This window comes from Atractosteus spatula, chromosome 3, assembly GCF_055471065.1.
Source record: "Atractosteus spatula isolate fAtrSpa1 chromosome 3, fAtrSpa1.hap1, whole genome shotgun sequence".
NCBI classification, from domain to species: domain Eukaryota; kingdom Metazoa; phylum Chordata; class Actinopteri; order Semionotiformes; family Lepisosteidae; genus Atractosteus; species Atractosteus spatula.
Genome location: NC_142708.1, coordinates 20,895,939 through 20,919,363, shown reverse-complemented (window position 1 = coordinate 20,919,363; position 23,425 = coordinate 20,895,939). Strand labels below are relative to the sequence as shown.

At 36.7% G+C, this 23,425-nt stretch overlaps 1 protein-coding gene across 5 annotated transcripts in view; it reads left to right on the top strand.

The window, feature by feature from the left end:
- Nucleotides 1-23,425, top strand: part of mcc (MCC regulator of WNT signaling pathway) — a 210,921-nt gene that overhangs the window by 116,827 nt on the left and 70,669 nt on the right. Inside the window, exon 1 of one of the 5 annotated variants that reach the window (XM_088912108.1) lies at nt 7,864-8,088. The exons of the other annotated variants lie outside the window; for them this stretch is intronic. The gene's annotated coding sequence lies outside the window, so the exon portion shown is untranslated. Of the gene's footprint in view, nt 1-7,863; nt 8,089-23,425 lie in introns of those variants that run through there. 5 annotated transcript variants of the gene reach the window in all.

Genomic DNA, 23,425 nt, shown 5'->3' with positions numbered 1-23,425 from the left:
GTCAACCTGAACCTCATGAAAAGTTGCTGTTGACTGGATGCTGGTTTTTCCAGTTTTCCACTGCCAAAGCAGGAGTCTGAAGCTAGTCACCTTTCTATCGGAGGGCGTTTGTAGTGTGTGTGTAAGCCTTTTTTGTCTTCCATTTGCTTTAAACTCATCCTATGCTGTTATGCCTTCACAGTTTATTTTCAATTATTTGCTTTTCATTCATCCATTTTCTAACTGCTTCTTCCAACCCTGGGTCTTGGGGGAGCCAGAGCTGAGCACCCCAAGTCTGGAATTGAACCCAGTGCCCCAGTGCTGCAGTGCAGCAATGCTGACCGCTGGACCATCATGCTTCCCCATTATTTGTTTTCTTTCTCAGTTTTGTTTTTCTTTGTACTGTTGGTGTTAGCCTTTTGGACAGGTTGTCATTGCACATGTAGATCTGTTCTCAACTTACTGATTAAATAAAGAAGTGTTACTGTTATATACAGTATGTATTAACTTTCACATGCACTGGTTTTTTTAACTTTCTTCCTGTGTGGGAAGTGTATTGTTTACAGCATGTCTGGCAATCTTTAGTCTGAATGCAGAGTTGTGCAACTGAGGTGGTGTCCAGTTTCCTTCTGAAAGTTTTTGGAAAAGGTTAGCAGGTCAGCTCCAAGCACTTACTTCCAGCATAAATTTCCTTCTTGTGGCTTCTTTGGTCATTATGCTTTAATACCCCCTGAACTTTGAAATTTGCATTATACATGGCAAGGAAAATCATACATAAGTGTTTAGTGTTTTTATCTTGATATCTTTGTGTCTTACATTTTTTCCTACTCCGATTTTGATTTATGCTGCTGTCTTCTTGTCATCTTGGTAATAGGGGGAAATGATTTAGAAACTGAATTATAGAAGGGCTAAAACTGATGGTGTCTACTGAGTTAATTATTAATTCTTGCCTTTGATTAGTGTGAAAAGTGAAAGTTCTTTTCATCTAAGGTTTCAACAGTAACAACACAGCTAACTTTTCCTGCTAAAGTAGGGTAAAATTTACATTTTCAAATGAACAGATGTTATCATCATGAAACAAGTAATGAACAAACGAACATTTGATTTAACTTCATACAGAGCACCCTAAAATTAATATTTTCTCTCTGAAAAAGCAACCATTATTACGCTTTAAGACGCTTTTGTAATGATTTCTGTTCCAGTAATCCATACTGGAATTTCTACCAGAATATCTCCTAATGCCAGAAAAATGTAGTGGTCATAACATTTCACGTGAGATGTCTCTATGAAAATATTGGACACTTGAACATGGCACCCCTATCCATTCAACATCGATATAGAAAACATTTCAGCCTTTACTTGTGTGTGAATAAAACATTGAACTGAGGGGATACTTACAGTTTGTACTGATGAAAAGAAAATATTTCTGGCCTGGCCACATGTCAGTCATCCCTGTATCTGTCGGCACACACTGTGGGTGGCAATGCAGGATTCTGGATAATGGGTGGCTTCCTAGGATACTGCTAGTCAGAGACATAACTATGTATTCTCTAAACTATTCTAAATATGTTAAAAACAAACAACCTAAGACAGACTGAGAATCAGTCTGTTTCATTACAAGAAAAAATATCAGAATTATAAAAATAAAACTATGAATTTTAGTAAAAAAGTGAAGTAGTAAAATGACCATGTAATTTATTCTTCTGGTGCCAAAGTTAAAACTTTTGTGACAAAAAGTTATTATTTGCTGAAGAATGATTTGTAACATTATACGGTGCATTGTGTGGTGTATTTGTTTTGTATTGGAGTTCTTTTAATGTCTGATATTTCTAAAGTATGTAAACTATGACTAAGATTTCATTCCAATTGAAGTCTGCAGAATTTCATTAGATTAACATTTTGAATGCTTATTTTGAGACTGCACATTTTAAATAATATATTTACATTAGCATCTATATATTTTAGCAGTCTTTATGTGAAGTTTAATATAATTAAATTATCCTGCATAGATGAAGAAATCTGTGGGAATAAAGCATCCCCACATGTTTTGGGGATGGGTTTTCCAATTGATTTATAACAAAGCCTCATTTAATAATGGAGATGTTCATTTTCGAATTAATCTCCATCGATCTCTCTAAGCAATAAGAAGTACTGAATCATTAATAAATGTAGTATATTTCAACAATTAGCTCAATTGTGCTTGAGTTCACTGCATGCATTCACCATCCTAATATTTAAAAAACTGAATATTTAATGTTTTAGAGATTATTTTAATTAAATAATAAACCCAGCTAGTGCCATCGAATGCCGAAATATATTGGTGATTATGGCTTTGTCATGGAGGCTGCAGAGGAGTTGTGATTTTCAGATAATTACAGCTCATGGATACCCTTGAACACAGACTGTTGCAGGTTGCATTTTAAAATATAAGATATTTTAAATATCAGTTGTGAACAGTGAAATCCATTGACAGTGTTTCTCCTTAACTGCAGTGAACTGGACAAGGTGATTAATTGCTATAGGCATGTAGATTCCAGGAATGTAGGCAGAGATGTTTGAATGTGCTCTGGTGATTTAAAAAGCAGAAGTGAAATGTTTTGGATAGAGTCCTTTCCATATGGCATTATTTAATTTTACTTGACAACAGTTCAATGATCAGTTACCATGCTTTGAAGTACCTCTGTAGCAGCATAACAGTGAGAAATGCAATCCTGAATTCTAGTGTTTCCAAAAAGTCACTATTTTTTAAATCAAGGAAATATACCTGTTTAAATTCTGCTCCTAATGTATTTTATTTTCTGTAGGTGCCATTAAGTCAGACTAGTACAGTGCTTGTACATACAGTACATTGTCACTTCTTGACATAGAAGGTATTCAGCTGTTACTTTACTTTTTTTGTAAAGTACTTCTCTAGACAAGTGTGTATCTGGAATGAGCCATGTTATTTCATTTGATCCCTCGACAAACAGCTGGATAAAGTATTTGGGTCAAATCATTGAGGTCCTCTCATTTGTTTTTATTGTTGCTTTATTGTTGGTTTAGAAAAACATGTTTTTTTACCACTTCATGTAGCATTTTGTGTGTTGCAGATTTAGCAAATATACTACAGCAAATTCATTAACTTGTATATAAATCTCATTAGAAGCCTGTAAAAGAAGCATCATGATAAATTGACAAGTACCTCCTCTCTGTTCTCATTAGTTATACATTATACATTACATGGATGAAGCACAGTCATTACTGGAAGAGGTCAACATACCTGGTAGTGAAAATGTTGAAGTACATCTTCACCTAACCTTAGACGCTCCGATTTATAGGGGTACCTTTTAACATGAAATGTGAATGATTCAGAATTAGCAACATTGCTGTAGTGTTTAATGTATAAAAACATCCTTATCCTATAAATACAGATAGCAATTGTTAAATGCTCCATGGTGCATATCATTACAATTTGTGAAATCCTGTATGCATACACGTGTGATTATATGAACATTGTCAAAACCAGAACTGTGCTTTTTTTCCAAGTATATATATTCTTGAAACGTACAGTATAAAAACAGAGCAGTGTGTTCACACAGTCATTGGAGTCTTGCTGTGTGATGGAACACCGTGCCATTCCTATACGTGCATTGTCCAATTGTGTAATTTCATAGTTTATTGGAGGTGGAAAAACACTCTGGATGTAAAGGGTATCTGTTTGCCCATTCTGTGAATTTAACAGACTGTAGCGCACTGTAAAATTCTATGATTAATAGACATGGAAAGCTGAAAATAGATACTGTATATGAGCACAGTCGCAGTAAACGAGCTAGAGGGGAAGAAGCTTAGATTTTATTCACTGGCACATAAAACGTTGCTGTAAAGTTTCCCCAATGTAATCTGATGGTGGCTCTTTTATAGAGAGGGCTGCTTTCTTTATGCTCTGCATAAAAATGTTTTAAACATTCCCTCGTGAGAAAATTAATAGGTCTTCAGGAAAAGATGTACACTGTTGCAAGTCAAAATCTTTCAATCTTTTAATCATAAGTAGAACACATTTGGGGCTGTTATATAACCTGTTTTGCTTTTTTGTATTCAGCATCTGTATCCTATTTTTTGTAACTGTATATTTCTTATATCTGTATCTTAATTTTATATTTTGTGTAATTTTATAATTGACATGTGAATTTGCAGTGCAATTAATTAAATGATTAAAAAAGGCATTTAATAGTTTTGATTGACATTGTATTGCATTTGCATTTGTCCATCCTAAGGAGTCATAGCAAATAACTAATATGAAGTATTTGTATAATATTTAATGATATTTAAATATGTTCTTAATATATATATTTCTTGTTATAAAGGGTTCCTTTTCCACTGCTTAAAGTATTCCACAGTGACCTTTTTTAGTGATCTTTATTACCATACAAACACTGGTGTGGAACATGCTGTAAATGCAGTGGCATTTGTCTGTCATTTTTAGACATTTTATTGAGTGGTACACTGGGACAAATGATTTGTCAAAACAGGGTGCAGCTCCAGTAATGGCAGACGAACTGCCTGACATATTTTGTTCTACTTTTAGTCATGACTAGTTGTATTTCCACATTATGCCATCTGTTTTTGTAAATTGTTTTTTGTCTTTATTGTTCACTTATCAGCTATAACATCCTTTCTCGTATGTATGTGCGCAAAACCACTTATTCACAAACCATCTTTTCATGAGGAGGTGAGCTTTTACTGTAGATAGAATGGCTCTTCAATTACCAGTGACACAAGAGCAGGGTTAGAAAGAAATAATGAGGTGAAGGGTAAATGGATCTTTCCCTGTTCTTTGACATAGTGATGAATGGGAATATAAACTGAGGGGTCTTTAATGGACTTGATTGAAAAGGGTAAAGCTGTAGGATGAGACACCCTAAAAAGTGAGAATCCTTTAGGGTATAGTGGATGAGGGGAATGTGTTCTCATCACCTGAAGTATACATGTAAGTAGGAATAGTAGTAAGTAGTGTTCTCAGTTCCCTGTATTAATAAGTAATGTATTTGTTTTGGTTTAATCCAGATAACGACCCTTGGGCTTTGCTGTTTTCTCAGAGGCAAGTCAAGGATCTTTCATATACTAGTCTCTGCCTGTAATACACTGAAGTGTGCATGTAATAAAAAGCCTCTTTGTCACCGGGAGTTTCTCATGGATAATTCAGCCTAAGAGCGTTATTCACATATTTTAAAATTACTATTTTATGAAAACACAATTAAGATAAGGCTTTGATGTATTTACTGTAAACATTGCAATAAAGAATTGTATATTTGATTTTGTTGAACTTGACAGTGAAATGGCGGCATTTTTGTTTGGCCTTGGCCAATATATTTATACATATATAAGTGGTTATATAAAAAATATACTTTATGCAAAATGCAGTTACAGTGCAAAATGCTGTTAATTAGTGGAATTTATACTTATATTTTTAAATGATTAAAACATTGAATTATGAGAGGATACTTTATAATTTTCTGCATAGGCAACTTTGTGTGAATGTTCAAGTTCAAGGACAGAAAGATTGTTTACAGTATGGTAAAATTTACACTTCAATATTCACAGGGAATACTGTTCTTTTGTTTTATATGTATTTGTATTGTTAGGACACACAATACACATAATTTATGCAAGCATTAAAAAACATGCGTCTTCTCAGAAAAAAGTCCATTTGAATTTTGGATATTGATTAAATGTTTTAGGTATCATTTTGATACTTGATACTTAGTAATTGATATATGATATGTGTCTGTTGCTTATATCTTTCTTTCTCTTCTTGTATATGTCTTTTTTTATATCTTTGTTATATCAAGTGCACCACAAAAAAAATTAACAACCCAATTGTTTGACAATTAAGTTGACTTTGACTAACCTGTTTAGTGAGAGTGGGCCCAGGTAAAAAAGGTGATTTAACGTAGTGAAAATCGAGGAAAAAAACAGAAGAAGAATCACTGTCCCACTCTTCAGCAGAACAGTGCCTTTGTGCCATTGGTACGTTAGAGGTTGAACTCAGTCAGCCCACTGTTGCTTAACGCCTTGGGTGTTATCCCAGAAACTGCCAGCAATTTCTAATTTGGCAAGAGGTTACAGCCAAAGTCCATCAATGACAGGACGAGATATTGGAGACGGCATGTCACTAAGATTGATGGGGAGGTCCCAGTGTGATCGTGGGAGCAGGATTGTCTAGTTACTACAGAACATTAAGTGATTGATGGTCCATGATTGTACCTGACTGCATGGTTCTACATTGATAAGGTACTGCAGACTCACTCGCTGTCCTGCTTTGGGCTCATAGTGATGTCACAGTATTCCAGTAGTGCTGCCCATGTTCTCATGTCATTGCAGCTCAAGTAACAATGACTTTCTTGTGTGATCGTTGTGTCTGGGATACCCCCATTTTCCCAGACTTGAGCTGAGCCCCATTGAATATCTGTGGAATGAGCTATGATGATGTGGCATATAGGGTTCAGAGACCAGTGAACAGGCATATGCTTGTCCAGGCTTATTATTTTCAGATGGGAACTTTGTGAATGTTTCAGTTATTATTGATGCTTTGTTTTTTTTTTGGCAGTTAGGTTATTTCTGCCAATATCTTTGCACTTCTATAGGTCTTCCAATTGGGGTTTGGAAATGCACGAGTAGAGTGAATCTGGCAGGACATAAATGGCTTTTTTAAGACTTCTGGTTCCAAAGCCAAAACATTGTCTCTTCTCTTTTCCTTTCATCGTGGAATAAACCTTTGCCTGTTTCTTTGCAGCCTACGCCTGCTGACAAAGCTCCCTACTTGAACATTTTTAAGACTGCCGTGTCCCACAGTTGCTTGTCCTGTCGCTCTTTACTATTGCACACCAAACCAAATTACCCAAAGAAATGTATCCTATAGATCAAAGTGGGACTTTATGTTGTGATTTAAGAGTTCCTGACTCTTCAGAATTTGTAATGCATCTGTAATGCATTTTTTCCACATAAGACAAATATTTCTCTACACTTCAGTATTCATTCTTCTGCTGCCATCATTAGTTATATCATTAGTAAAGACCAGTGAGCCAATTCCAGAGGTGGCCATGCATGTCTAGGCTATGACATTACCTCCACTATGCTCTAATATTTGCTTAGTACATAGATGAGCCACCAGCAAAGTTTTATGGACAGACCAGCCAGGATAACTGGCTGTGTTGAGCCAAGATAAACATTTATGAAAGCAGCAGAAAGCCTGAAGTGTGGAGAAAGAGAAGAATGCCCCAGTGAGCAACACCTCATATGTGGAGCATGGCAGAGGTACAGATTTCTTGGAAGCCCAATTCGGATTTTAAACTTTGCTAGTTTAGTACGTTTAGCTGCACAGCTTTAACACAACTGTAGAAAAGAACTGTAACCAGGACATTGAATGTTCCTTTCTCTGTATTAGAATGTATTAGAAACTGTAGCATAAGTGTAGATAATTTGGTTATTTAGAAACGTTTTAAAAACTGAATATTAAAAAATACCTGCATACTGTATATAGTAGGTTGGCTGTGCCGTCTCATTGAAATTAAAATATACTGAGGGTAAATGAGACTGGAGCGTGACTGTTTAAACTCAACAATGAGAATGTACATCTTTCAAGCCCCTAGTGCGAAAAGCAGGCAGTCTTAGCACATCAAAGCACCTTTGCCCCTCAGCTCTGCTGAAAACAGTGGGCCGTTTACTCCCTGTTTTTTCCGTTCAGCCAGAGGCCCTTTGAGGTTCTAATCCTGCATTCCTTTTCCTGTCTGGGTCAGGTTACATTGTTTATGTGTTTCTTAATTTTTTTTTTTTGATGGGAGGGTGGCGTGTCACGAGGTTGAAGTCATCTATCCTCTTTAGGCCCCTTCTTCAGTTCTAGGAATAAGGCAGACAGTGCACAACAGTGCCTGTGCTGAGGAAGCAGCTGTGAGTACAAACAGAGCAGCACTCTTGACCACACCGCCGTCCTGTGGGAGGGAAATAAAAACTCTGGGTTGTAAGAATTTTAGTTCTATTAATTTCCCTCTCTTCAGAGGGACTGTAGCTGAAACAACACACTTAAGAGCATGGCGAAATGTTGATTTTATAAAGAATTCACTCACACTGAAGGTAAGAGGGTTTTTTATTTCCTTATTTTGAGAGAAATGCAATGCAGAGAAGCCTTTTTTTTCCTGTAAATATGTATTGAGGACAGGTGTCTGTTTTGAAACATTAAAGTAGCTGCTACTTAACATTAAATCGTGGCAGGATGTGTAGCGGTTTGAGTTGAGAGTCTGGGAAGTAAGCACCAGTCGTGTTTAAAAGCATGTGTTTTCGGGGGGGTGTTCTTGAGACATGGCTTCATGCAGTTCAGGTGTTCTTGTAAATATTTGTTTTTGAAATTTGAATAAGCAGAGTGCATTAATAATTAATGGTTTGTAAAGTGACAGGGGTTTTATAATTTATACAATAGTGGTATGGAGGGAAAAAACGATATACTCAGTCTTTTTCACTATGAGTTTGGATTTGAATCAAATATTCAAGTTTTCCCTATAGACACACTGTATTGTTTTCTTAGTATATTGTTTGGGTCCTGACCCGTTTGCTCAAAATATGTTTAGAGAATAACATCCTGTTCTGAGTGCCCGTCTGAACCTCTTATGTGTTTTACGCTTTATTGCAAGTGCACACAAGCAACATACAAACTGCAATTCTGTTGGAAAAAAGCGGTCTTGGTTTTGACTGATTTGCATAATTCAAAGTGATCCGTTCTGGCGTGTCACGTCTGGAGGAGTTTCTTTAAAACATTGCTAAAATCAGTTTTCCTTCTGAGCAGTCCATTTCATTTTTAGTGCTACCTCTTACTTCCTTAGGTAATAAGTCTAGTGTACCTTTCATTTCACTTCAATTATACTGAAACCACATTAGCATGGACTGGTAAGTTCTTTCTTAATGAGAATTCAATCATCTAGTCAATAGAGTCCATACACTCGTTTAACAGAGTGGAATGAGAAGTGCTAACCTATGCTTATTTCAACCTCTTTATTCAGTCTTCTCTAAAGAGCTGCTGTGACTGTTTTCTTAACTATGGCCTGCCTCCCCAGTTGCATCTCCTGCATACAATGCGGCATTTTCATCTTTATAGATTTTTCACAGAGTTGTCTGTGCTACGGGTCACATAATGACAAGCAGGGTATTGGATGTTGTTTTGAGAGGTGTGGGTTTTCTGCTAATGTATGGGGGGCAGGGACTTTCCAGAGGGCATCATGCTTTTAACATAATTAGAATTCTGTGGGGATATGGTAGCGAGGTGCACTGAGGTGTTCGGTCCTCTTCATGTCCCTTATGTGAAATTCATTGCATAGTGAAATTATAATTTGATACAGTAGTGGAAGCCAAAAATGGTTGTAAGGATTTTCTTCTATCCGCTTTTGAAACTGCTTGAGTTCTAAAACCAGACGGGCCTAGCAACTTCATTTTCTGTAAGTGCAGTGCCTAGCAAAATTATTAATCCCCTGCCAATAGTATCATGTTTTAATTACTTACAAGTCATGAATATCATTCTTGTAAGTAAGCATTTTTACTTGAAACTATAATGATCAAATTGAACAGTGTTATACTGTAAGTGAAGAAGATTAAATGGCAGCAAAACCTACAAAGAAGATATGTACGCATTGGATAAGTAGATATGATTATGGTGAGTATAATAAAGGGAGTTCCTGCTTTAACCCAAGATGGCTGTCAGACACCCATGTTGTTGTAAAACTTCACATTTTTGCTGTTTAAAGAACCACTGAACTGAGAGACTTAAAACTGTGTGACTTTTCATCACACTAAGACCTGCTTTAGACTTGCTGCAGTGCCACATTTTAGGGCCACAGTGGGTCATCACCTTCCTGATGAAACACACCTCATAACCACTAACTGCTGGTCCTCAAACCTCTGGCCTGTGAAACATGGATTTGACAGGTGTCCCACCACAACATTTCGCTCATTGTGTTAGTGGATGTACTGTACACTCTGCTTGCAGTGTTTTAGTTTATACATATTCTAACCTGTGAGCTTGCAAATTGTAAGTCTCATTGGATCTAGAAATCCAATGTTACCCCTTCTTATTCCCATGTCTTGAAACAAATACTCGTTTTTTTTTTCCTGTTGGCACATGCAGAGTTCAGGAACACTCTGAAGTGTAGGGCTGGAAATGTATTCCTCACATTTGAAACAGTACTTCCAGAAGTGTTTACTTTTCAAAAAGTGTTTGGACAGTGAACTCTAACGATGGTTGGTTTCATTCCAGTGGAATTTGACTTTTTAACCACTTGCAGTTTTCTATTTTACCATTACTGCAGAGGTGTCCCGTAACCTCTGATACCTCTTTATGTACTGTAATATATACTGTACTGTAATATCACAAAGGAAGGCTTATTCATAAATATATAAATAATGACAAAAAAATTGCCTTGGATTTACCTGGCAAAGATTCAGATTATCAATGTCTATTTAATTTGATTGATTTGTGCATGTAAAACGTCCTGTCTTTGTCTTGTGGAGAAGGGTGCAGGTTGTGCTTTATATGATTAGACATGATTTAATACAGAACTTACATCTGTTACATGATATTCTAGCCTGCTTTTTCAGATATCCTTTACTGGAACACCATACCCATTCTAGAAGTACTTATTAAAGCAGCTGCAAATCCCATGCAGTATACAATATCTTGCCATTCCTTGTCTGCTGAATATCCCATATGTCCATTAGAATCAGGTTTGGAGTCCTGGTAAGCACATAGCATATTAGAATTTTAGAATGTGATGAGTCTGGGGGAGGATCTTTTATCAATGTTATAAATATTATGAATGATCAATTTTAGTTAAAACTGATTACACAAATATATAATTTGTGGATTAGGTAAAAATTGATTTCACAGGAGTATGATAGCATGATGCTAAATCAGTCTGTTTATACACAATTATGTATTTCATATGTCTGTTTGATGTACAGAAATATATGAAGAGATTCTTATCCATGGAAAGCATACATGTATATGAATAATCTTGCTTTTGATGTTTATATTAAAAGAACAATTATTGTGACCTGGCTGTCATGCTACCCAATAATAATGTCATAATACCCAAATTATTTTTAAATTAGCCCAAGTCTTTTATTTCACCATTACCACAGCATGGACATTAGCTGAGTTAAACTAATATAGTTTTTAATGAGCATTTTTATAACAGGTGAGTACTTCGTAACACAAATTATGACCTTTGCTATATAACCTGTTTTTAATTTCAGGAGAATATACATTGCTGGAGTGTAAGGTGTTTCACTGCACTGTTCATTTCATTCTAGCAACCTGCATTGAACTAGGAAGGGTTTCCTTAATTAAAAACCCTGTGGCTATACTATATTCTGTTAAGGATCCCTGTGGGAAATGTACACTTTAAATAGCATGTCACAATTAACTTGAGATTAACTACTATATGTACTGTAGAAACTATTTTGGATAAATTTAAAATTTCTTTCAGTTTCACCTCAGACCAAATCCATTGTTTACTTCTCCCCCCTAGTATTAACGGTGATTGTAAGTCATTTCCCATATTTAAGATGTAAAATCTGTTTATGGCTATCGACTGCAAAATGTTCATCCTGTTTTAGACTTGTTTTTCAAGCGGTTAACTATTTCTCTAGTGATGTGTATAATAGCATGTTTTGATTATCTTGTTTTGCCAGCTTCTATTGTCGTCATCATCATTATCATCATCTGTTGGACGAATCTGAAGATTTTTTGTTTTGGTCCTTGAAGATTTTAGTTTTTTGAATAATTTGTGTTGACTTTGTTAAACTGAGCTAAAATTAAATCTCATTGTTATTTGTTTTGTTTAATCCACTCATATGCAGTAGCAAAACAGGAGCATAACTGATTTTGGTAAATCCATTCACTAGCGTTTTATTTGAGGCTAGTATGAACCCATTAATGCAATTCCTGTATAGTTAAGGTTTGTAGTACATGAATTCTACACAGTGTTAAAGCCAATTTTACACATTTGTAGCTCCACATTTGTTATTTTAGGCTTCAATGTTTTTGTTTGGAATCTGAAGCAGCATTTATGTAAAAGATGGCCATAAATCTTGTGCTTTTTGGATTAAACCATGAATCATCCTTCAGCAAAGAAAAAAAAAAGCTGATTAAAGGCTTTGTTGCTGCTGCATTAAAGACGCAGTGGCTGATATTACAACCTAAGTGTACATCTTTTACTTAGTGTACACATATTGTATTCTGCTGAAGTGCCTTTAAAAGCTTTTGTAATGATTTGGAAAAACTGGAATGTGGCAGCCTAAGTAAGACACATTCGATGATCAGAGGGTGGTGTATTCGATAAGGTTGGTATTGTGTGTTTATCACATGATGCATTAATCACTGACAGGTTTTTGGCTGTACAAGAATTTGCTAAATGAATCATGTTTTCCTTCTACAGTGTGCAACTTTTTTGGCATTTGTTAAGGTGAAATCCAGCTGGGATTGATTACATCACTACCCACAGATTTGACCCCTGGAACTGAGAGCACTGTTTGCTACACTTTTTTAACCATTTTTTCCTTTAGGAGAACCTCAGCAACTAACATGAAGTGCTTGTTACTCACATTAAAGAAAGCAAATCGAATGTACGGTACTTTAAAACATTTAAAACTGAAAAAGACTGACTTACGTTACTTCGTCTAATTCTTATTATCAAGATGTTATAGTGTCGAAACCTGCGGGAACCCAAGACTTTCAATCTAATTCAAAGTGCAAAGTGTAAAACATAGTCCCATGACCACCCAAGGTTTTCTAGTAACACTAACAATTTCTAAAATCACTAATGGCTTCTAACCGTAAACATTATAACATGAATTATAACAGCCTTGAAAAATGACTGAACAGAACTGAACTCTGACATAATATTAAGTTCTGTTTGTTAGTTTATTGTAGAAAAACAAACTAGCCCTGCTCAGCAGAAAGTATCTGCAAAATGTCTCAAGTTAGGATGAAAAATATTTTTAAACCAATTAGAGGTGCAAAAAGACATTCTAGTGTTGCTAGCAGCCCACGCATTGTATTAGGTGTGGCAAACATCCCTTATTTTCATACAAGTGTGCGGTACAGTTTTGATGGCCTCTCTGACGTTTCATTTTAAATTCGGTGTCAAGATCGTATTCTGTCTGTCACCTGTCAATTTGGAAGACGTTGGGCCCCAAATAGGAAGAGATAATAGTAAATGGCAGTGATGGAGGTAGCAGAGAATTACCCATCTGAAAGCAACCGTCGGAACTCCCAAGAGCTCATCAACATCTGTAAAAATAAGTTTCTGTCCTCCAGATAGATAATGGAAGTACATTACAGAGCTGTAATGTCATTTTCCCAGAGAGATAAGTGGTCCCAGGGGTAAAAGCAGCTTGCACAAGATTTATTTACTGAACATTGCTGAATGTGAATTTAAAGCTATGTCAATAAGTGCTTGAAGAAGAGAACCCTGTTCATAGTGTTATAAACTATCTGGATTGTCAGATTGGTTGTCTGTATGCAAGATGTAGTAGGAACATAAATGTTTGAAAATAATTAGAGATGGGAACAAAATCTCTATTAGCTGAAGCCCATTCTTCCCTGAGGATGTTTCTGAAAAATATTCTTTGACCTTGTTCTGTTAAACTTTAATTGGGGGAAGAGTTGCTTCAATATTTTAATTGTATTGGAAATTATAATTGAAAGGTTTGCACATGTTGTTTAAAGCAGAAAGGTGAAAAAAGGGCTTCGTTTTAAGAATTGGATTTATTTCCAAGTACATTTGCCAACATATAGATATCATAAGAGATTTATCACTCTATGCCTGTATATTTTTTAGAAAAAATACAGATGCATCTTTAACTATTGATAGAAATGTTGTTGGTGTCACTTTGATTACTTAATCATACAGTAATACATAATTACATAATTGACTGTAATGCACTCAAGTGATTTTAACTGTTGAATAAGCAGTTAATCACCTCCTCATTAGTGAAAGAGCTCTGGTTACAGGTGATAAGGTGACAACCCATTGAATATGACGTCAGAAAATTGTGCAAGAAGATTACTGTAAGGAACCAATACAGATGCAGCCATTCAAAATGCGTGAGGTATTTCGCGGCATACCCCGGTGGGCGTGTCACAGTATCACGCGGTATGACGCAGTTAACGTGGTGTCACGTGGTTAACTATCCGGCGTCGCCTTGTAAAACCGCCAGGGGGAGCTTAACCTCTCATGTACAGCATTTGAGCCTTTAATTTTGAACTGTGTATTACAGCATGTTAATCATCAGTCATTAAAATGTTGGTATATTTTATGAAAGCAAGATTGCTCAGTTGGACAAAAGTACACAGCCTACCTTTATCATAAATATTTATGCATCAAAGCCTTTACTGAAGATATTACTAATAGTATTAATAATGGATGACTTTAGACAAGCTGTATACTCAAAGTATAATTTCTTTAGCACATTTGTACAAGCACTTGGAATCTGTCCAAGCCATACTTTGTCAGGCATTTTGTTTTACTTCAACGGGCATAAAAACTTCCTTGCTTTTAACAGGGCGTTTCATAATTTCTAACTACGAAAATGATTTAAAATGCGACACTTATCATTCAACTAGAGCTTAAAATATCACAAGGATCCTCAAGAGCACAGCAAAGAGTGTATTAAAAGACACTTGTATTTATCAACGCTTTCTTTTCCGTATACCAGATTTTATGGAACCACTTCAGAGGGGTGTCAGCCAGTCAGATTCCAGGATTCGGCACTTTAAAGGAAAAATACACACCGGTATTCCATTTCTCCCTAACGATTTTAAGCATCGAAGTATTTAACTAGCATGTGAAATAGCGTGTGAAAAAGTGGTAGTTTTAAGCTTTTCTGCTAATATAATATGGAATCGATATTGATTTAAATCGTGTTCTGATTTAAATCGCAAACGCGTGTTTAATTATATGTGTTTTTTAATCATAATCAGGCTAATGCAACATAAATTGATACAGTATCTTTGTCTTCTAAGCATCTTAATAAACTTTCAGCATAGCTTTCTACCCGTCAAGATTTATATTTCTTGGGATTTTGGGATCAAACGTGGAAGGATTAGATTATAATCGTTTTTATTTGTCAAATACGTGATTGTATTTCTGAATGTTATGTGACACCTACAGTAGTTCACTGCTTTAAATACATCGAATTAAGAAAGTTATGTGTAGCACTTTAGATCTTTTTTCTGAACCAGGGAAAATCTGATCATGTTTCTCTATAACAATAATAAAAAAAACTTTATTTTACATATCGCCTTTAAAAGTGGCATCTCAAAGCAATACAGTAGATCGAAAAACAGTTAAAAGGGACCAGATTAAATACCAGACAATCGCAAACGCATTTTCAATAAAATTATTTTATTCATTCAGCAGTTTGTGAGAGGAACATCCAGCAGGGAGAGACACACACACCGGTTTTCATTGACAAAATTGTTTTTTTTCAATTCCTTTTGTCTAACAGGAATGTTTTGTTTGTGGACAAACTGTTAGACAAGAGGAAAAGACCGCCTCCTCCTACGAAGCATTAATCGCGTATCTAAGGAAAATTGCAGTATACCTTTGTTCATGCACATCATTATACAGTACAGTATCTCAATTTGTATTTCGATAAAAAAAATCGTTTGCCCAGCCACTACTGTTGTTATTGTTTTTATCCTGTAAAGCGTTTTCTTTTTCTGCGTTTTCCATTTCCTTTTTCTGATCACTCGCTTTCTGGATACACATCTCACCTGTCCTGTTCTTTGTTTTCCTGGTTTGCTGATTATGCCTGCTGCGGTCCACTCCTACCCTCACACCTAAAGAATACTATTTTAAATTTCTTGGCGCAGTTCATTAACCCTTGTATGTGCTGTCCGCGCCCAAAATGCAATTAAAAAAAAGTAAAAAACCGCGCTCAAAATGCAATTTAGAGCTTAATAAGATACACTCCACAGGCAAAATTAAAGACAAAATTAAAGACGATTAAAATCTGTAATCTTTCCACTTGTACTGTGAGTCATCGGACAGTTTCTGCTTTGTGTAAGGATGGTGAGAAAGCTGTGTTCAATGTATTTAAGGGACTCAGAAGTAAAAGAAGATGCTTCATATTGCGTGACTAATTTTAAAAACCAAGTTATAAATGCAGACGCTCCCTCGGTGCCGCGCCGGGTGTAAATATCAAAGTATACATTCCCAACAAGAATTGTACCCATCTGTCAAACAAATAAAACACCTTGAATTGAATTGAGGGAGAGATGGGGGTAGTGGGACAGAGATACTGTAGACAGACTCAAGGCAAATAAGATACTTATGGGTACGCAGGCATTCACGACAGCAACATACGAAACGTTTGCACGTACTGTATAGTTAAGTTATTACTTGGTTTTCAAAGTGCAACGAAATACAATATTGTTGTTGCTGCTGTTCTGGTTGTTTTTATCCCGTAAAGCGTTTTGAGAAGCCACCTTTAAAGGCGATATATACTGTAAAACCACTGATTCTTATGGAATGTGCTCCGCAGGAGATTCAAATTTTTATTTATTTATTTTTTAATCGCGTATCTTAGGAAATCTCAGTATAACTTTGTTCATGAACAGTGGCATGTTACATTATCATTCGTTTTTTTAACAAGGCTCGCCAGCTAATGTGAATCGAAACCTGTCTTGCTAGCTTTTAAAGTCGTGCATGTGTAAACTGTACTAGAGGGCATGCAAGTTACTCTGCCCCTTTCGGCTGCAGGGAGTCCCTCTGCTGCAACACACAGCAGACAGAACGGGAGACTATTGCCTTTCATATCTGACACCAGTGAAGTAAAAGGGGTGTCTAAAGGGGTGATTTTAGACCACATTTTAGTTACTTTATTTTGTTTACTTTTAACATTTCTGTAATTTACAGTAGATGTCACAATAGAAGCCCGAAGCCTATTATACTCAGTCTAGCCTTGGATCCTCTGAGTCCCTTGACTCAGTTATTGCATATTAATTTCTTGAGATACGCGATTCCATATTATATTCCCTTTTAATCAAATTCTAAAAGTATGCTTGTTGACTCCGGTATCGCGTTACTTAAAGACTTCGATGCTTAAAATGTTTAGGGAGAAATGGAATACTGGTGTGTATGTTTTCTTTAAAGTACCGAGACCAGCCATATACTGAACGTTTAAGTTCCAAAATTAATATCGTTTATGGACTTCACACGCGTTGCAGTATGCTCCTATTCTTTTTATGCTCAGGCACTAAAATCTCCCTTCTGCTTTGTGTAAGGATGGTATCAAGAGCAATCTTAAGTGGTGAGAAAGCTGTGTTCAATGTATTTAAGGGACTCAAAAGTAAAAGAAGATGCTTCATATTGCTTGACTAATTTTAAAAACCAAGTTATAAATGCAGACGCTCCCTCGGTGCCGCGCCGGGTGTAAATATCAAAGTATACATTCCCAACAAGAATTGTACCCATCTGTCATGCAAATAAAACACCTTGAATTGAATTGAGGGAGAGATGGGGGTAGTGGGACAGAGATACTGTAGACAGACTCAAGGCAAATAAGATACTTATGGGTACGCAGACATTCACGACAGCAACATACGAAACGTTTGCACGTACTGTATAGTTAAGTTATTACTTGGTTTTCAAAGTGCAACGAAATACAATATTGTTGTTGCTGCTGTTCTGGTTGTTTTTATCCCGTAAAGCGTTTTGAGAAGCCACCTTTAAAGCCGATATATACTGTAAAACCACTGATTCTTATGGAATGTGTTCCGCGGGAGATTCAAATTTTTATTTATTTATTTTTTAATCGCGTATCTTAGGAAATCTCAGTATAACTTTGTTCATGAACAGTGGCATGTTACATTATCATTCGTTTTTTTAACAAGGCTCGCCAGCTAATGTGAATCGAAACCTGTCTTGCTAGCTTTTAAAGTCGTGCATGTGTAAACTGTACTAGAGGGCATGCAAGTTACTCTGCTCCTTTCAGCGGCAGGGAGTCCCTCTGCTGCAACACACAGCAGACAGAACGGGAGACTATTGCCTTTCATATCTGACACCAGTGAAGTAAAAGGGGTGTCTAAAGGGGTGATTTTAGACCACATTTTAGTTACTTTATTTTGTTTACTTTTAACATTTCTGTAATTTACAGTAGATGTCACAATAGAAGCCCGAAGCCTATTATACTCAGTCTAGCCTTGGATCCTCTGAGTCCCTTGACTCAGTTATTGCATATTAATTTCTTGAGATACGCGATTCCATATTATATTCCCTTTTAATCAAATTCTAAAAGTATGCTTGTTGACTCCGGTATCGCGTTACTTAAAGACTTCGATGCTTAAAATGTTTAGGGAGAAATGGAATACTGGTGTGTATGTTTTCTTTAAAGTACCGAGACCAGCCATATACTGAACGTTTAAGTTCCAAAATTAATATCGTTTATGGACTTCACACGCGTTGCAGTATGCTCCTATTCTTTTTATGCTCAGGCACTAAAATCTCCCTTCTGCTTTGTGTAAGGATGGTATCAAGAGCAATCTTAAGTGGTGAGAAAGCTGTGTTCAATGTATTTAAGGGACTCAAAAGTAAAAGAAGATGCTTCATATTGCTTGACTAATTTTAAAAACCAAGTTATAAATGCAGACGCTCCCTCGGTGCGCTGCTCTGGTGCGCCGGCTGTTACACAGTGCCTGTCTGCCGTAAGCGTTACAATATACATACCCAACACTGCTTGTACCCATCTGTCATGCAAATAAAACACCTTGAATTGAATTGAATTGAGGGGAGAGGGGGGGAATACTAAAGCCAATACTGGCTCAATACCCTCAATGGGCTTTGACGTGCTAATGCGTTGGTTTAACAGTCCGGGTGTGGCAGGCTTCCAATGTCAACTCGACTCGATTGGAAGACAATGAACGTATTTTAGCCCTAAATGAATTAATAGCAAACATGGTTTACATAAAATACATTTTTCCAAGAAAGTTTATAATAATACGATCTATAGTTGAAATCTGAGCCTACTTTAAAAATAAAGGAAAAGCATTTTCAGAGAGTAATCATGCTGTGTTTATGTAGAAAAAGCGATTAGGTTTACGAGCAATCTAATTACCTATTCGCTTAAAACGCTATTAAAAATTTACTCTGTTGCACACACACACACAATAGAAGCAGGCACCGCTGTCAGAAGGGAAGATATGTTCAAAATATCGCAAATATCGATCATGTTGCGATATTTTGAAATATAAAAGTCAATTGATTGTCCATAATATCGCTATTCTATTTTTTCGAAGAAATGTTTGTTAAAAGAAAAGACCAGCACCAGCTGGATTCGAAAACACAACCTGTCAGCTGGTAGTCACGTCTACAAGACAGCTCACATGAACAGGCAGGCGAAACAGCCCTACACAGCCCTGTCGCAGCACACGAATACCATTATTAAATTCTTTAGATACGCGATTCCATATTATATTCCCTTTTAATCAAATTCTAAAAGTATGCTTGTTGACTCCGGTATCGCGTTAGTTAAAGACTTCGAAGCTTAAAATGTTTAGGGAGAAATGGAATACTGGTGTGTATTTTTTTCTTTAAAGTACCAAGACCAGCTATACACTGTATGTTTATGTTCCAAAATTAATATCGTTTATGACCTTCACACGCGTTACAGTATGCTCCTATTCTTTTTATGCTCAGCTACTAAGATTTCCCTTCAGTGGTAAAATTCAATACCTACAACGGGCACAGCAAAGACGTTTACTGTCTTTCTACGACAGACCAACGGACCACGAGTGCCCCTGTCGGTCAACCAATCACGTACTGCGGTGCCCCGCGTCATCTTGCGTCATACTGAGCGACGTCACCTGCGGTACGTGTCTGTAACGCGCACTTTGAATGGCTGCATCTGTATGTCCTTCGTATAAAAGATCAGGGCCTTCATGTCATTGGTATGTTAGAGTCTGGAATATGTCCACACACTGTCACTTGCCATCTGGGGTGTTCACTGCCAGCATTTTCTATCTCTTGGAAAAACACAATAGCCAGTGGTTGGCCACAGTATGGAAGACCATGAGTCATGACACCCCACCAAGATCAATGTGGATGTCCAAGTGTCATAGCCTGGACTGGAATGTCTAGTTGCTACAAAACTCCACTTGTAGTAACCTGGGTGTGAAGCATGCATCTTATGTGAACAGTTTTGCTTCCAATGGGAGCGACATGAACTTTTGTGGTGTCAGACACAAGCAACTTGAAGTAGTTATTTTCTCTGAAAATAAAAACACAATTACCCGTTAAAACGGTTGTAGATGTTTGCACATAATGTATCCACATCAAGAAGACAAACACTGTTTGCGTGGGTACAGTAGCTCTTAGGAATTCCCTAACTTTAGTGTTAACGTTCATCAATAATAATGGTAATAAAAATTGTTGTATTCATAAATTGTATAAATGGTAGTTAAAAATGCACTCCACAACAGAAGAAAAGTTATTGCAGATTATTTTCTGTACTATTTCTCTCTTTAGACCCGCTTCAGTAATGATACCTGCATTATTATTCAAGGAAGTCATGAGAAATGGGAGTGAATTGTTCTTAATTGTCTGTGTCTGGACAAGCAAAGTAATTTTCATTCTCTGTGCAATGCGATGTCCTTTGCTACATGTCATTATATAAATTTAATCATTTAATCAATTAATCTTCTTAAGTAGGTATTCAATTGACCCTATTTGGAAAGGTTTTTTAAACTTAATTCACCAAAGCCAAATTTTATTGAAATATACACATTTTAATAAATCATGCTACACATCAAGTGCTGTCTTGACATTTTGTTTGAAATAAAATCTATTTCAGGTTAAAAGAAAACTCTTGTTTTCTTGCTGAAAGAAAACTCTCTCTGACCGCTATCTGCTGAAGGCTTAGGAATGCCCACCTGGTCAGCTGGGATCAGTCTTTGCTAGATTCTGCTGCAAGCCTAGATTCTGCCAGTGTGAGTAGCCTTGTTGGATCCTGATACGGCTGCAGTCCCCGTTTACTCCACCACTTGCATGATGCATGCTGTGGCTTGCCCTTGTAGGACTTGGCCCTCTGTCATACAATCCTGTCAGTGTTATTTATGCTAGAATCTTCTGTAGTGGAGCACCTAGCCCAGACAGGGTGAGGCCTACTGCAACCTGCAGTTTTGTATTCAACAGTAATAGTGTTGGTTCCCTGGAAGTCAGGGAACAGCATTCAAGCTATGCTGTCTGGGTATTGGAGTGAATGAGGTTGACTTGTACATTGGTCATTCAAATTCATACTGTATATTACTCACCTCGTGCAGTGTCTCTGAGTTTCTCATTGTGTTCATTGTTGTGTTTTAATGTGAGCTAAATGCTTTTGTTTGTACGTTAGGCAGACTGCATAAACACAGATATCTGCACAGGACTTCTGGTCACAGCTTTGTTTACAATACCGAGTTGAACAGTAACATCACTTCCTTCTGGAGAAGTAGGAATTCTAGATTACTTGCATACCCTGTTATTAATGTAAGATATTTGTGCAGTACTCCTCATTTTGTATTGTGTTATGACTCTGACTCTGGAAGTGCTTAGGAGGGTCTTGCCTTTCCATGTTTACCTAAAACTTGTGATAATCAAGTTCGAATTATTTTGGTAAATCTGGTTTCTCCCCCTGGGGACCTTTGGTTAGGGAGATCCTGTGTGTCTATAGAGAGGGTGTTGCTGTAACAATAATCCAAGACCATTGAATGTACCAGCCTTTTACTATAGCATACACTTGAAATGAATTGTTTTCCTTGAATGTGTTATGGCTTAAATCCTCTTTGATCTTAATGTGCTTAAGTTGGGCTTTAATCCCCCTTGACAAAATTGGTGCTATCTAACTTCCCTTAGGGCTCTTTTCTTGTTCCAGTTCTTTTTAGTTTCTGTATGTTACTGTAGGGTCAGATTCTTCATTGTATGGTATCAATTTTCATTTATTTCCTGATGGCACAGAAGTTTGTTTGTGTGAAACCCGTCATTAAATAGGTACTATATGCCTTGTCAAACTGCTAAAGATCATGTTAAAAATGGATGTCACATTTTTTTATATCTGAACTTTGACAAGATCGAAGATGTGATGATAAGATCTTCTACCAACTCCGCAAATGTCAAACTGTCAACTTTAGTTTGACTCTAGACGGTCTTGGAGTCAGTCCATGTACTCAGGTCTGGAATAGTGGTGTCATCTTCGATCTTAGCCTTGGGCTTGAGGCTTATGTTCACAGTGCTGTGAAGGTGTTTTTTTCATCTTTGTAATTTGCTCATTTCGATTCATGTCTCTTACAGTCAGCAGCAGAGAAGCTTGTGTGTGTGTTTGTCTATTTAGTGACTGTAAGGTTTTGGTACTGACTATGACTCTGACATAACTCATTTACACTTTTGAGTTTCTGGCCTTCTGTAGTACCCATTATGAGACTTCAAACACTAAGAGACCAGTGATTTCTTATCTGTTGCTCCAAAGTAATGGAATGACCTCATAGTCCATTTTAAATCCTGTCCTAAAACTTATTTTTAAACATTTGTTTTTTTATGGTTCAATGTTTGTTTAGTAGTATTAGTGTTAGTGGGGCCAGCAGGGTTTGCTCACCCTGCGGTCTGTGTGGGTTCTAATGCTCCAGTATAGTGACAGGGACACTATACTGTAAAAAGGCGCCGTCCTTCGGATGAGACGTAAAACCAAGGTCCTGACTCTCTGTGGTCATTAAAAATCCCAGGGCATTTTTTGGAAAGATTAGGGGTGTAACCCCTGGTGTCCTGGCCAAATTTCCCCTGGCCTTTATCAGTCTTGGCCTCTTAATAATTCCCATCTATGAATTGGCTTCATTACTCTGCTCTCCTCCCCATTGATAGCTGTTGTGTGGTGAGTGTACTGTGTGCACTATGACTGCAGTCGCATCATCCAGGTGGGGCTGCACATTGGTGGTGGTGGAGGGGAGTCCCCATTACCTGTAAAGAGCTTTGAGTGGAGTATCCAGAAAAGTGCTATATAAGTATAAGCAATGATTATTATTTCTATTGCTTTTAGTTATTGGAATGCATCTTCAAGTGCCATCATGGAATGCATTATATTAAACATTTTCAAAATAATTTACTGTACCTCTGTTAAAAGGAATGTATTTTGTAAGAAGCCATCTGTTCATCAGTCTGAAGAGATTGACATTGTCTTTCACGGAGTGTTATTAGCTATTGGGGCAGTGAGTACAATTAAAATAAATGTCATTGCAAATTTAAGAAGTAAATATTGACAATCTAGAAAATGTACTGGCTCAAACTAAGAATCATTAGTTAAAAGCATACAGTAGCATCATAATGTTACAGGAATATGTTCACTTTTTAAAAATGTCACCAGAGGAGCTTCTTTGCATTTTAGCTCTGATTCCAAG